This window comes from Cherax quadricarinatus, chromosome 15, assembly GCF_038502225.1.
Source record: "Cherax quadricarinatus isolate ZL_2023a chromosome 15, ASM3850222v1, whole genome shotgun sequence".
NCBI lineage: Eukaryota > Metazoa > Arthropoda > Malacostraca > Decapoda > Parastacidae > Cherax > Cherax quadricarinatus.
The window spans coordinates 11,405,498-11,419,095 of record NC_091306.1 but is presented as its reverse complement, the minus strand read 5'-3'; the positions used below and the strand labels follow the sequence as shown (position 1 = coordinate 11,419,095).

General features: G+C 41.0%; 1 protein-coding gene across 2 annotated transcripts in view; it reads right to left on the bottom strand.

The window, feature by feature from the left end:
• Nucleotides 1–13,323, bottom strand: part of Ir8a (Ionotropic receptor 8a) — a 64,832-nt gene extending 51,509 nt beyond the window's left edge. For both annotated transcript variants that reach the window (XM_070085155.1, XM_070085154.1), the window contains exon 1: nt 13,242–13,323. The gene's annotated coding sequence lies outside the window, so the exon portion shown is untranslated. The remainder of the gene's footprint in view (nt 1–13,241) is intronic.
• Nucleotides 13,324–13,598: the final 275 nt, after the last annotated feature.

Genomic DNA, 13,598 nt, shown 5'->3' with positions numbered 1-13,598 from the left:
TTGAAGGGGGCCGCTAGTGTACAGCAGTATTCCAGCCTAGAGAGCACAAGCGATTTGAAGAGAATCATCATGGGCTTGGCGTCCCTAGTTTTGAAGGTTTTCATTATCCATCCTATCATTTCCTAGCGGATGAGGTAGATATATTGCTGTGGTCTTTGAAGGCGAGATTCTCTGACATTATCACTCCCAGGTCCTTCACATTACTTTTCTGCTCTATTGTATGGTTAGAATTTGTTGTATACCATGACACATTTTTAATTTCTTCAAGTTTCCCATATCTGAGTAGTTGAAATTTCTCCTCGTTGATCTTCATATTGTTTTGAGTGGCCCATTCGAAGATTTGGTTGATGTCCGCTTGGAGTCTCGCAGTGTCTTCGATGGAGGTCACTGCCATGGTAATCCGGGTGTCATCCGCAAAGGAAGACACGGAGCTATGGCTTACATCTCTATGTCAGAAATAAGGATGAGGAATAGAATGGGAGCGAGTACTGTGCCTTGTGGAGCAGAGCTTTTTACCATGGCTGCCTGGGACTTTACTCTGTTTACTATTACTCTTTGTGATTTATTTGTCAGGAAGTTGTAGATCCATCTACCAACTTTTCCTGTTATTCCTTTATCACGCATTTTGTGTGCTATTACACCATGGTCACACTTGTCGAAAGCTTTTGCAAAGTCTGTGTATACTACATCTGCATTTTGTTTATCTTCTACAGCATCCAGAACCTTGTCATAGTGGTCCAGTAGCTGGAACAGGCAGGAGCGACCACCTCTAAACCCGTGTTGCCCTGGGTTGTGCAATTAATGGGTATCTAGGTGGTTGGCGATCTTGCTTCTTAGAACCCTCTCAAAGATTTTTATGATATGGGATATTAGTGCTATCGGTCTGTAGTTCTTCGCAAATGGTTTGCTGCCACCTTTGTGGAGTGGGGCTATGTCTGTTGTTTTTAGTGTGGGTGGGATGACCCCTGTGTCCATGCTCCCTCTCCATAAAATGCTGAAGGCACGCAATAGGGGCTTCTTGCAATTCTTGATGAACACAGAGTTCCACGAGCCTGGGCCTGGGGCAGAGTGCATGGGCATGTCATTAATTGTCTCTTCAAAGTCTTGCGGAGTTAGAATAATATCCGAGATTTTTGGGATGACCAAATTTTGGGTTTCGTTCATAATGAATTCATTTGGATTGTCGACCCTTAGTCTGGGCAGTGGCTCGCTGAACACTGAGTCCTACTGGGACTTTAGTATCTCACTCATTTCTTGGCTATCATCTGTGTATGTCCCATCCCACCTAAGCAGGGGCCCAATACTGGATGTTGTTTTTCCTTTAGATTTGACATAAGAGAAGAAGTATTTTTTTTTCAATTTCTTTTATGGCTTTTAGCTCTTCCTGTGATTCTTTTCTCCTATAAGATTCCTTCAGCTTAAGTTCGATATTTGCAATTTCATTGACTAGTGCCTCCCTTCCTATTTCAGACATATTGGCCCCACTCAGCAGCTCTGTGACTCTTCGCCTTCGTCTGTATAGGGAACATCTCTCTCTTTCTAGTTTACATCTTCTCTTTATTTTTCTTAATGGAATGTGTCTTGAGCAGATCTCAAGAACCACAGAATTCATTTTTTCAAGGCAAATGTTCGGATCTGTGTTGTTTAGGATATCTTCCCAGCTTGTTTCATTTGGGACATGGTTTACTTGATCCCATTGTATTTTTGCTGTTGAAACTGAATTTCGTGAAGAGATCTTCATGACTGCTCACATTTTGCTGGTCAGAAGCCCTGTGCATACATGTCGGTACCATGTTGTGATCTGAGTGTATTGTCTTTGATACAGTTATATTACGTATCAGATCGTCATTGTTGGTGAAGATGAGGTCCAGCGTATTTTCTAGTCTTGTAGGCTCCACTATTTGCTGACTTAAGGTGAATTTGGTGCAGAGATTTAATAGTTTGTGTGTGTGCAAATTTTCAGCTTAGCTGCCTCCCGGGGTGATCTCTGCTAAAACGAGTTGAAATCTCCTAGTAGTAAGATGTTTGGGGCAGGAGTTGGAAGATTTTCCAGACAGTGGTCAATTTTCTCAAGCTGCTCCTGGAATGGCTAGGAAGTTGCGTCTGGAGGCTTGTATACTACCACAATGACAAGGTTTTGGTTTTCAATCTTTACCGCCAAAACTTCAACTACATCATTTGAGGTGTTCAGTAATTCTGTGCAAATGAGCGACTCTGTGACTTACAGGCCAACCCCCCCTTGTTACCTGTTTAGTCTGTCGCATCGGAACAGGTTATAACCAGGAATCCATATTTCGTTGTCATAATGATCCTTTATGTGTGTCTCTGTGAATGCTGCAAACATTGTATTTGACTCCGTGAGCAGTCCCGTGATGTAAGAAATTTTGTTGTTTGTTGACGGCTTTAGACCCTGTATGTTTGCAAAGACAAATGTCGTTATATTGGTGGAATTTAGGGGAGTTTTATTTGCTGGCTCTAATATCTGTTGTTCTGGAGTAGAGGCCATGTCCGTGCCTCTGCTCTAGAAGTGTTTTCAGGTGGTGTAGGATTATTGTCATTTCTTGCCAGTCTTTTTTCCCAGAGCTTGTTCATACCTCTGTGTTTGATTCTTCCCATTATAGTGGATGTATTCTCCGAGGGAAATGCAGACCACAATTATATTACCACTATTATTATTATCATCATTATTAGTGTATCTAGGGAGAAAGTACTAAAGCTGTAAGGAGAATATAGCGCCTAGGAATGGGAGGTAATTCAGGTTTGATTCGAGGAATGGTGTGTGTAGCTCAAATTCCATATTTCAAGGACCCTTCGGTATTAAGGCACCCAGCCTGAAGGGTGAAGTTGTCATTAAAAAAAAAAAACTACTTGAAAAAGAGAACTGCTGGACAAATACTTATGCACACAAGCTAATGGCTTTGTAAAAAAAAAAGAGCTTCGTCCACTTGACATGAAAATAATATGTATGCTCTGAATATTCTTTACAATCGACCCGACTTGATGGCTCCTGTGTGGGAAGTTAGTACTGTTGTGTACACTCAACTAGTCGAGTTTGCATAGGTTGATTCATAGAGGTTGGCTCCACTATCCTTCGAAAAGTGCTTTCCAGTTCTCACAAAGAGCAATTCACTGTCTCCCTATGTTTCATTTGCATTTTTTAATTGCTATCTACATTCATTGGTTCCTTTTAATCTCATCTCAAACAGTTTGTTGTTCCTAACTAATCACATTCCCTGAGCAATTTGTCTAAATATCATATGTTCCCCTTGGTACTCCTCTTTTTTAGTATTGTCAGACTGAATTCTGTATACAGTAGTGTGCAGATTAATTGGGAGAGGGCTAAATTTTGTTAATATCTCATATGTTTTGGTCTGCGGCTTACTTAATGTAGTCTGGGTTCTTTAATTTTCAGAAGTTTGCTACCGACTCCTGGCAACCATCCAACTGTGGAGTTACCCTGAGACTCTCGTCCGTGCTACAACAGCTATTGTTCTGTAAGGCTATTCCCGCAAGCATGCTCTGTGAATGATTGTGGTTTCACCAAAGTTTCCCTTCAGTTCATGATTACTGTTGAAATTCATGATGGATGTTACACCTGGAAAGCACGCAAGTATTGTAGTTTAGAAAATATGCCGATTTAAGTATCAGACAGATCGCAGAAAATCTGAGTCTAGCAAAGCCAACTGTTGCTCAGATTCTGAAGAGAGCTGAGGACACTGATGATTGTGAAGCGCTGCGTCGAGGAAGATGTGGAAGAAAACGCAAGACAACACTTCACATTGACAAGCTTATCATAAGAAATAGTGTGAAGGATCCCAAGAAAGCTAGCAGAGATCTACGGAGAGATTTGGCTCCAGCTGGTGTAAATGTTGCTTCTTCACCTGTTCGACGAAGGCTCTTGAAGCTGGCAAAACTGCCAGAAAACCGGTAAAGAAACAATTATTGACTGCTACTATGAAGAAAAAATGGCTGCGGTGGGCACTCGATCATAAGGGATGGACGACAGATGAATGGATACAGTGAGACGGAGCAAAGACGAACCTCTTCGGGATGGACACATTCAATAAGCGCCAAAACACCTAAGATTTTTGTTTTTGTTTTTGTAGTTTCACTGCTGAAGGCCCTGGACAGCTTGTTAATGTTGAGGGAACGATGAACAGTGACAAATACAACGCAATCCTGGCAACTCATTTGCTTCTCATTATAGATAGACTTTCCTGATGGAGAAGGCATTTTCTAGCATGATCTTGTTCCATGCCACACTTCCAGAAAAATGCTGACATTCTTCGACGAGAGAGGGCTAAGCGTTCTAAATTGACCTGGAAACTCTAACCTCAACCTATTTGAAAAATCTATCGACAGTAACCAAAGGCAGTATCGCAAAACAGGACTGTTCAACTGTGAAGTTAACTGCTGCTGTTATAAGGTCTTAGTACCACGACGACGAACTTGCCAAAATGTGTTCAACATTGGTTGATTCTGCCAGAGCGTGTAGTAATGCTTATAAAAAGCAAACGGTAGTCATATCTTTTATTAAATAAATTATCTGTCATATCATTGCCGTGTATTTTTCAAATAAACATTTATTTCCCAAATAAATGTCTTATTTCATTATTGTCCCAATTAATATGAACGTCACTGTAGATCTCTAATCGTTCATCATACCCCTTCCCCCCTATTCCGGTATCAATCTCGTTACGAGTTTCTGGATTATCTCTATTTTTATACGCTGAGTCTGATGTGGGTCAAATGCTGAAGCTGCATACTCCAACATGTACGTAACATCGGTTATGTATACTGTCCTAAATTAATTTCAATTCAGGTTTCTGAAACCAGATCTTAGATTAGCTAGGTTTTCATAGGCCGCTGAAATAATATAGCTGCTATATACTTCTGGTGATATGCTTCATGAGATGTTTCTCGTAGATTTTTTTGCATGTTATCAACAGCCACATCTCCCAGTGTGTATTCTACGTCCGGTTTTCTCAATTCTTACCCCATTCTCACTACTTTGCACTTACCAGGACTGAATAAAATATCAAGACAAAAATGCATACATGTATGCATTACACCAACCCTGTCAAATGAAAGTGCATATATATATATATATATATATATATATATATATATATATATATATATATATATATATATATATATATATATATATATATATGTGTGTATATATATATATATATATATATATATATATATATATATATATATATATACATATATATATATATACATATATATATATATATATATATATATATATATATATATATATATATATATGTGTGTATATATATATATATATATATATATATATATATATATATATATATATATATATATATTATCCATGGGGAAGTGGAATAAGAATCTTTCCTCCGTAAGCCATGTGTGTTGTAAAAGTCAACTAAAATGCCGGGAACAATGGGCTAGTAACCCCTTTTCCTGTAATAATTACTAAAAAGAACAAGAATAAGAAAATTGTCAAAGTGGAAAGTCTGAATGTGCGTGGATGTTGTGCAAATGATAAGAAAGAGATGATTGTGGATGTTATGAATGAGAAGAAGCTGGATGTCCTGGCTTTAATTGAAACAAAGCTGAAAGAGGTGGGAGAGTTTCAGTGGAGAGGAATAAATGGGATTAGGTCAGAGGTTTCAAATAGGGTTAGAGCTAAATAACGACTAGCAATAATGTTGAAGGATAAGTTATGACAGGAAAAGAGGGACTATAAATGTATTAATTCAAGGATTATGTAGAGTAAAATAAAGGCTGGATGTGAAAAGTGGGTTACAGTAAGCGAATATGCACCTGGAGAAGAGAGAAGTGTAGAGGAGAGAGAGAGAGATTTTGGGAAGTGTTGAGTGAATGCGTGGGGAGTTTTGAACCAAGTGTGAAAATAATGGTGGTTGGAGATTTCAATGCTAAAGTGGGTAAAAATGTTGTGGTGGGAGTAGTAGGTAAATTTGGGGTGCCAGGGGTAAATGAAAATGGGGAGCCTTTAATTGAGCTATGTGTAGAAAGAGGTTTGGTAATAAGTAATAGATATTTTATGAAGAAAAGGATAAAGAAATGTTCAAGGTATGATATAGCACGTAATGAAAGTAGTTTGTTAGATTATGTATTGGTGGATAAAAGGTTGATGGGTAGGCTCCAGGATGTACACGTTTATGGAGGGGCAGCTGACATATCGGATCATTATTTAGTTGTAGCTACAATTAGAGTAAGAGGTAGATGGGGAAAGAGGAAAATGGCAACAACAAGCAAGCGGGAGGTAAAAGTGTATAAACTAAGGGAGGAGGAAGTTCGGGTGAGATATAAGCAACTATTGGCAGAAAGGTGGGCTGGTCCAAGTATGAGCAGTGGGGGGGTTGAAGAGGGTTGGAATAATTTTAAAAATGCAGTATTAGAATGTGGGGCAGAAGTTTGTGGTTATAAGAGGGTGGGTGCAGGAGGAAAGAGGAGTGATTGGCGGAATGATGAAGTAAAGGGTGCGATAAAAGAGAAAATTTTAGCTTATGAGAGGTTTTTACAAAGCAGAAGCGTTATAAGAAGAGTAGAGTACATGGAGAGTAAAAGAAAGGTGAAGAAAGTGGAGAGAGAGTGCAAAAGGAGAGCAGATGATAGAGTGGGAGAGGCACTGTCAAGAAATTCTAATGAAAATAAGAAAAAATTTTGGAGTGAGTTAAAAAAGTTAAGAAAGCCTAGAGAACGAATGGATTTGTCAGTTTAAAACAGAGTAGGGGAATTAGTAGATGAGGAGATGGAGGTTTAGGGTAGATGGCGAGAATATTTTTGAGGAACTTTTAAATGTCGACGAAGAAAGGGAAGCGGTAATTTTATGCACTGGCCAGAGAGGTATGCCATCTTTTAGGAGTGAAGAAGAACAGGATGTGAGTGTGGGGGAGGTGCGTGAGGCATTACGTAGAATGAAAGGGGGTAAAGCAGCTGGAACTGATGGGATCATGACAGAAATGTTAAAAGCAGGGAGGGGGATACAGTGTTGGAGTGGTTGGTATTTTTGTTTAATAAATGTACGAAAGAGGGGAAGGTACCTAGGGATTGGCGGAGAGCATGTATAGTCCCTTTATATAAAGGGAAGGGGGACAAAAGAGTTTGTAAAAATTATAGAGGAATAAATTTACTGAGTATACCAGGAAAAGTGTACGGTAGGGTTATAAGTGAAAGAATTAGAGGTAAGACAGAATGTAAGATTGTGGATGAGTAAGAAGGTTTCAGAGTGGGTAGGGATCAAGTGCTTACATTGAAGCATGTATGTGAACAGTATTTAGATAAAGGTAGGGAAGTTTTTATTGCATTCATGGATTTAGAAAAGGCATATGATAGAGTGGTTAGGGGAGCAATGTGGCAGATGTTGCAAGTATATGGAATAGGTGGTAAGTTACTAAATGCTGTAAACAGTTTTTATGAGGATAGTGAGGCTCAGGTTAGTGTGTGTAGAAGAGAGGGAGACTACTTCCCGGTAAAAGTAGGTCTTAGACAGAGATGTTTAATGTCACCATGGTTGTTTAATATATTTATAGATGGGGTTGTAAAAGAAGTAAATGCTAGGGTGCTCGTGAGAGGGGTGGGATTAAATTATGGGGAATCAGATACAAAATGGGAATTGACACAGTTGCTTTTTGCTGATGATACTGTGCTTACGGGAGATTCTAAAGAAAAATTGCAAAGGTTAGTGGATGAGTGTGTGTAAAGGTAGAAAGTTGAGAGTGAACATAGAAAAGAGTAAGGTGATGAGGGTATCAAATGATTTAGATTAAGAAAAATTGGATATCAAATTGGGGAGGAGTATGGAAGAAGTGAATGTTTTCAGATACTTGGGAGTTGACGTGTCGGTGGATGGATTTATGAAGGATGAGGTTAATCATAGAATTGATGAGGGAAAAAAGGTGAGTGGTGCATTGAGGCATATGTGGAGACAAAAAACGTTATCTATGGAGGCAAAGAAGGGAATGTATGAAAGTATAGTAGTACCAACGCTCTTATATGGGTGTGAAGCTTGGGTTGTGAATGCAACAGCAAGGAGGCGGTTGGAGGCAGTGGAGATGTCCTGTCTAAGGGCAATGTGTGGTGTAAATATTATGCAGAAAATTCGGAGTGTGGAAATTAGGAGAAGGTGTGGAGTTAATAAAAGTATTAATCAGAGGGCTGAAGAGGGGTTGTTGATGTGCTTTGGTCATTTAGAGAGAATGGATCAAAGTAGAATGATATGGAGAGCATTTAAATCTGTAGGGGAAGGAAGGCGGTGTAGGGGTCATCCTCGAGAAGGTTGGAAGGAAGGGGTAAGGGAGGTTTTGTGGGCGAGGGGCTTGGACTTCCAACAGGCGCGCATGAGCGTATTCGATAGGAGTGAATGGAGACGAATGGTATTTGGGACCTGACGATCTGTTGGAGTGTGAGCAGGGTAATATTTAGTGAAGGGATTCAGGGAAACCGGTTATTTTTATATAGCCGGACTTGAGTCCTGGAAATGGGAAGTACAATGCCTGCACTCTAAAAGAGGGATTTCGGGATATTAGCAGTTTGGAGGGATATGTTGTGTCTCTTTATACGTATATGCTTCTAAACTGTTGTGTTCTGAGCACCTCTGCAAAAACAGTGATTATGTGTGAGTGATGTGAAAGTGTTGAATGATGATGAAAGTATTTTGTTTTTGGAGATTTTCTTTCTTTTTTGGGTCACCCTGCCCTCTCCAGCGAGCTCAATATCTAGTTCCTGGACGATGGTACCCTAGCGGGCACAACAGAATCTCTCCTAGAGGACATCAGTAAAATTAAAGAAATGGGAGAAAGCCTGGGCCTTTCTTTAAACCCCGCCAAATGTGAAATAGTTTCTACCAATCAACAGATGATCCAGAATATTAGCGCCGTTTTACCAGGAGCACGAGCCATTGATCCAGGCAATAGCACTCTCCTTGGTGCTCCTCTTGGGTCCAATGCCATCGATCTGATCCTAGAAAAAAAAGTCTCAGACCTCCGGACGATGGAAAGCAGGATGAAAGACATTGACACACACGATGCCTTCTACCTACTCACCAAGTGCCTGTCAATCCCAAAACTTACCTACTTTCTGAGATGCTCCCCAGCCTTCAGCAGTCCAAAACTCAAGGAGTATGGCTCTCTCCTTAAGACCATGCTAGTGTATTGAATCTTTCCCTTGAAGATGGACAGTGGTTGCAAGCCTCACTTCCGGTCAGGCTTGGAGGGCTAGGAGTACGCAGATCCTCCCAGATTGCTCTACCAGCTTTCCTATCCTCTTCCATAGCATCAAACGAGTTGATAAGACAAATTCTTCCTGATACCCTCAGTGACTCAGCAGGAATAGAAGACCCTAGCTATGCCAGTGCCATCACTGAATGGGAGACTCTTGCTGCTCCAGCACCAAACACTAGTGCAGCATTGGCTCACAAACAGTCAAGCTGGGATGGCCCAATCGCTGAAAAGGTGCTTGCCAACATGCTCAGGGCTGCAACATCAGATAGGGAGATTGCCCGTCTCCAGGCTGTGAGCGCACATCACTCCGGGGACTTCCTCCAAACAGTTCCCATATCGGCAATGGGAACGCGACTCGACCCTAAGACCCTCCGTATTGCAGTGGCTCTGTGCCTTGCTGCCCCAATTCACACAGAATATACATGTATTTGCGGCGAAGTGCAAGCAGACCAATAGGGTCTACATGGTCTTAACTGTTCAAAAACCAAGGGCTGGCATGCAAGACACAAAGAGGTCAATGACATCATTAAGAGAACCCTTGCTACAGCTGGATACCCAGCCGAGAGGGAGTCCCGATCACTAGCAGCCAACAATACCCACAACTCAGCAAATCGGCCCGACGGGATCACCATCTATCCTTGGAAGAATGGCAAGCTCTTAGCATGGGACTATACCTGTGTGTCCACACTGGCTGACACCTATATCCATCACAGTGTGGGGCGACAGGGAGGAGCTGCTGACCACAGGGAGGAGTACAAGATCAGCAAGTACAGGGACATAAGCCAACAGTATAAATTTGTCCCAGTGGGATCAGAGACCTTGGGATCATGGGGAAAAAATGCCACACGTTTCCTTAAAGAATTGGGTTCCAGACTCATAGACACCACCAGGGACGCAAGGGCAGCCTCTTTCATGTTCCAGCGCCTCAGCGTAGCCATCCAGAGGGGAAATGCTTGCTGCATACTTGGCTCGCATCCAGCCTCGGAGGAGCTGGAAGAAATTCATGATCTTTGACACATTGTGCCATTGTATTCATGTTTGTTTTTTCTGTAAATGTATTCTGTTTATTAATAAATGTTCACATAGAATATAAAATATATAGGGGGTGGTAGGAGAAGAAAATATTCAAACAGCTCCGGGGAGAACCTAGAGTTTTCCCTGAGGTACGTTAATTGTCTTCTCTGAGGATGAGGGTCCCCAATCCAGCTATAGAGGTGGTACCTCTATATATATATATATATATATATATATATATATATATATATATATATATATATATATATATATATATATATATATATATATATATATATATATATATATATATATATATATATATACATATATATACATATATATATATACATATTGAGTTGTAACTGTTGGGCTGGCAAACATTAAGTTGAATCTCAGAATACTAATGACTCCTTCAGATCACCTCGTCGTAAACGTGCACTTAGTTTAGTCATTGATTATGCAAAACCACTGTGAAACCCTCACCTAAACACGCAAAGCGAAACTCAATAAAGTTCAAAAGTGTGCACTGAAACTGGCGCCGGATATTAAAAAATTGAAGGAAAGCTAATTTTTTTTTGTTCACCCATCACTTTAAAATGGGTACCTGGGTGTTAGTGGACTGGTGTGGGTCGCATCCTGGGACAAAACTGACCTAATTTGCCCGAAATGCTGAGCATAACAAGGGGCTTTCTATATAGTATTATGTCATTGATGTCAGCTAGGACTGTATACCATGTACATGTACTTGTAGTAAATAAAAATATTATTATTATTATTATTATTATTATTACATACAAAATACTCAAAAGCATGGACGAGGATAACTGGGATCCTCTGAAGATTTTTTCCTTCCCTTCTTCCCCTTACCTCCCTCCTCACTCCCCATGAAAAACCGTTAGCTTAAGTTACAGTAATTCTTAAATAGGTTAGATCAATTAAACTATTTCTGCTGTATAAATTTTAGCAATGTTAGGATAAGTTAACTTTGAACTAAATTTAACAAAACATTACAACGAAATTATTATTACAACAATTAAAACTAAGCGCTAAACCCACAAGGGTCATACAGCTACCACAATGTAAGATAAGTATATTCATGGGGAAGCGCTAAACCCGTAGGAGTCATGCAACACCGGGGGAAATGGGATAAGTGGCAGGTCGTCAGATTTGGTATTAACAAAGGTACGGCAGATCTGGTTCTTGGATGGAACTCTGGGTTAACATCAAGGCAGCCTACCCTTGAAGGTACTAAACTCTGGGTTAACATCAAGGCAGCCTACCCTTGAAGGTACTAAACTCTGGGTTAACATCAAGGCAGCCTACCCTTGAAGGTACTAAACTCTGGGTTAACATCAAGGCAGCCTACCCTTGAAGGTACTAAACTCTGGGTTAACATCAAGGCAGCCTACCCTTGAGGTACTAAACTCTGGGTTAACATCAAGGCAGCTTACCCTTGAAGGTACTAAACTCTGGGTTAACATCAAGGCAGCCTACCCTTGAAGGTACCAAACTCTGGGTTAACATCAAGGCAGCCTACCCTTGAAGGCTACTAAACTCTGGGTTAACATCAAGGCAGCCTACCCTTGAAGGTACTAAACTCTGGGTTAACATCAAGGCAGCCTACCCTTGAAGGTACTAAACTCTGGGTTAACATCAAGGCAGCCTACCCTTGAAGGTACTAAACTCTGGGTTAACATCAAGGCAGCCTACCCTTGAAGGTACTAAACTCTGGGTTAACATCAAGGCAGCCTACCCTTGAAGGTACTAAACTCTGGGTTAACATCAAGGCAGCCTACCCTTGAAGGTACTAAACTCTGGGTTAACATCAAGGCAGCCTACCCTTGAAGGTACTAAACTCTGGGTTAACATCAAGGCAGCCTACCCTTGAAGGCTACTAAACTCTGGGTTAACATCAAGGCAGCCTACCCTTGAAGGTACTAAACTCTGGGTTAACATCAAGGCAGCCTACCCTTGAAGGTACTAAACTCTGGGTTAACATCAAGGCAGCCTACCCTTGAAGGTACTAAACTCTGGGTTAACATCAAGGCAGCCTACCCTTGAAGGGTACTAAACTCTGGGTTAACATCAAGGCAGAATACCCTTGAAGGTACTAAACTCTGGGTTAACATCAAGACAGCCTACCCTTGAAGGTACTAAACTCTGGGTTAACATCAAGGCAGCCTACCCTTGAAGGTACTAAACTCTGGGTTAACATCAAGGCAGCCTACCCTTGAAGGTACTAAACTCTGGGTTAACATCAAGGCAGCCTACCCTTGAAGGTACTAAACTCTGGGTTAACATCAAGGCAGCCTACCCTTGAAGGTACTAAACTCTGGGTTAACATCAAGGCAGCCTACCCTTGAAGGTACTAAACTCTGGGTTAACATCAAGGCAGCCTACCCTTAAAGGTACTAAACTCTGGGTTAACATCAAGGCAGCCTACCCTTGAAGGTACTAAACGAGCAAAGAAGAACGAGCTTGCTAACAAAGATGTCTTATTACAAGGTCGGTTACATTTTAATATCAATTCCCCAGATCATCAGGACACACCTTTGAGAGGGAAATCCCTTCATAGGGAAGGGTACCTTTATGGTGAAGGGCTCTGGATCCAGGGAATTTGGGCTACTTTACTCCTATAAATCCTCAGGACCTATTTGCCCCTTAGAGGTTTAGCTCTTCCTTTTGGTTATAATAATTTCTAGGGGGAATGTTCATAATTCATTTATTTTGATGATTATATTATTGTTATATTTATCGGGGAACGCTAAACTCGTAGGAGTCATACAGTCTGGGGGAAATGGGAGATATTCAGGTTCAATCCAAGAAAGGTCCAATTCCCTGGAACAAGAACCCTTCACCGACACCAAAAATCCTCCCTCAAGGTCTATTCTGAAGAACTAATAGCTGCTAGGGACGAACCACAGTCATCCAGAACCAGCAGTGACAACCACATACTTGCTCTCGTATACTAATACTTACCCAGGAAGCTTAGAAGAGTTAATGTAGCGTAGCAACCCCAAGCGTCGTCAATGACAGCCGCAGAGCAAGTAGAAGGCAGGAGGTAGTCGCAATAATGGTTATGTACCAAAGTCCCCACGCGCATGCTCCTACTTGCTGCCGGAGACGGAAGATCTAACCCTTTTTTTTTTTACATATTTCATTTAGTTTACATGATAAGAGCTGTTATCTTACTTGAACTCAATTCAAAGCCTGGAGCTTGCTTTAACTTATGCTAATTTACTACTAGGTGATTACCTGGAGTTTACCTGGAGAGAGTTCCGGGGGTCAACGCCCCCGCGGCCCGGTCTGTGAGCAGGCCTCCTGGTGGATCAGAGC